The sequence below is a fragment of the Nerophis lumbriciformis genome, linkage group LG02, assembly GCF_033978685.3.
Source record: "Nerophis lumbriciformis linkage group LG02, RoL_Nlum_v2.1, whole genome shotgun sequence".
Classification (NCBI taxonomy): Eukaryota; Metazoa; Chordata; class Actinopteri; order Syngnathiformes; family Syngnathidae; genus Nerophis; species Nerophis lumbriciformis.
The window spans coordinates 14,249,582-14,252,500 of record NC_084549.2 but is presented as its reverse complement, the minus strand read 5'-3'; positions in this window follow the sequence as shown (position 1 = coordinate 14,252,500).

Sequence of the window (2,919 nt, the reverse complement as noted above, 5' to 3'; positions counted from 1 at the left end):
TGTTTTTTGGACACTAGGGGAACATATTCTAAGTAACAAAGACTTAATTTAGAGTTTTTTGGACACTAGGGGAACATATTCTAAGTAACAAAGATTTAATTTAGAGTTTTTTGGACACTAGGGGAACATATTCTAAAGTAACAAAGACTTAATTTGGAGTTATTTGGTTCGGGTTAGAGGGTTAAGGTTATAATAAGGCCATGCCGAATAAGGCATTAATAAGTACTTAATAATGACTAGTTAAGAGCCAATATGTTACTAATTTGCATGTTAATAAGCAACTAATTAATGGTGAATATGTTCCACATACTAAAGTGTTATCATGTTTTTTTTACTGGTGCACAAAATGAACCGTGCATGAACATCACCTTGTTCAGAGAACAAAAGCAACACAGTGCATAAACTCACAACAAATTACACACCTGCAAATCAGTCTGACTTCTGCCGTTGCCGTATCCGTAATACGCCGATAGGGAGAAATTTTTATTTACACGATGAGTCGGGTGTGTCTTGACCTCCGCCGAACCCCTAGGGTTCGATCGAACCCAGGTTAAGAACCACTTTATTAAAGGTTGTAATTACCCAACCTCAAATTATCCACTTTGTAACTTATCTATTTATTCATTTATCTCTAGAAATATCGCATATTTTGCATTTTCCCATTATAGAAACAGTTATTTTTGACAAAAAGGCAATATAACATAACAAACTGATAACAACCTTATACCAATAGCTAGATTTGAAGTTGTTTAAAGATTTCCAAGTGGTGAAAGTACAAAAAAAAACATTTCTTGCTGACTTATAGCACCTTTATGAGTGTGTCCCTTCTTGGTCCGAAGAGTAAAAAAAGTGTGTAAAGTCAATCTCAGGGAGAAAGAGCTGGAAGACTTTAGGGGTCCTAACCTGCTTATTAAAACGGTATTGAATCCACGTGGGCCACAACAGTACAGTAGGAAGGTGATTGATATGGCCCCGTTCGTTGCAGTTTACCCGACACATGAAACGTGACAATTTTGTCCAGTGTTGATTGCGTATCTTAAAATGTGTTTTGTGGCAATTCCAACTTTGACCACAGCGTCAGTTGCCATGTAGAGTTACGCTTTTTATCATTTCCCAATAATTCCCCCCTTCCCACGCGAGATTCACCCAGGAATCCATAATTAATGTACTGGGTAAATCTGCATTCTTCTCCTTTTGGCTGAAACTCTCTTGCAGCCTGCTCCAACCACCCTACTACATAGAGACACGCCCCCTTCAAGTGGTTACATGCTAATTATCAGCTAATAATTAGTAATAATTCGATATACCGTATTTTTCGGACTATAAGTCGCAGTTTTTTTTCATAGTTTGGCCGGGGGTGCGACTTATACTCAGGAGCGACTCATGTGTGAAATTATTAACACATTACCGTAAAATATCAAATAATATTTTTTAGCTCATTCACGTAAGAGACTAGACGTATAAGATTTCATGGGATTTAGCGATTAGGAGTGACAGATTGTTTGGTAAACGTATAGCATGTTCTATATGTTATAGTTATTTGAATGACTCTTACCATAATATGTTACGTTAACATACCAGGCACGTTCTCAGTTGGTTATTTATGCCTCATATAACGTACACTTATTCAGCCTGTTGTTCACTATTCTTTATTTATTTTAAATTGCCTTTCAAATGTCTATTCTTGGTGTTGGGTTTTAGCAAATAAATTTCCCCCCAAAATGCGATTTATATATGTTTTTTTCCTTCTTTATTATGCATTTTCGGCCGGTGCGACTTATACTCCGAAAAATACGGTAACTCGTTTCACAACATGCGGCTAATATATGGGTGGGTATCGGGTGTGGCTAATATATGAAAAAAAAACATTTTTCTTCTAAAGTTTAGTGGGTACGGCTAATATACCGGCACTAATTCAGTGTTAATATTTGTTTGGGCCGCAGTGTAGTGGAAACGTTTTTTTCCCCGAATTCCGTAACGCTGACAAAATAAATAGAAAAAAATCATATGTCCACTATAGAGGACGCCGGTTCTCAACCATATACAAAAAAAGAATAACAATGAAGGGAAAAGTCCAACCCCCTGCTACTTTATCTTTTTGAAAATAAAAATTGAGTTGAATATCCCTGTTTTAGTACCTTTAGTACCGTATTTTTCGGACTATAAGTCTCAGTTTTTTTCATAGCTTGGCCGGGGGTGCGACTTATACTCAGGAGCGACTTATGTGTGAAATTATTAACACATTACCGTTTAATATCAAATAATATTATTTAGCTCATTCACGTAAGAGACTAGACGTATAAGATTTCATGGGATTTAGCGATTAGGAGTGACAGATTGTTTGGTAAACGTATAGCATGTTCTATATGTTATAGTTATTTGAATGACTCTTACCATAATATGTTACGTTTAGGTTTTGAGTTCAAACCCCGGCCGAGTCATACCAAAGACTATAAAAATGGGACCCATTACCTCCCTGCTTGGCACTCAGCATCAAGGGTTAGAATTGGGGGTTAAATCACCAAAAATGATTCCCGGGCGCTGCACCGCTGCTGCCCACTGCTCCCCTCACCTCCCAGGGGGTGAACAAGGGGATGGGTCAAATGCAGAGGACAAATTTCGCCACACCTAGTGTGTGTGTGACAATCATTGGTACTTTAACTTAACTTTAACATACCAGGCACGTTCTCAGTTGGTTATTTATGCCTCATATAACGTACACTTATTCAGCCTGTTGTTCACTATTCTTTATTTATTTTAAATTGCCTTTCAAATGTCTATTCTTGGTGTTGGCTTTTATCAAATAAATGTCCCCCAAAAATGCGACTTATACTCCAGTGCGACTTCTATATGTTTTTTTCCTTCTTTATTATGCATTTTCGGCCGGTGCGACTTATACTCCGGAGCGACTTATACTCC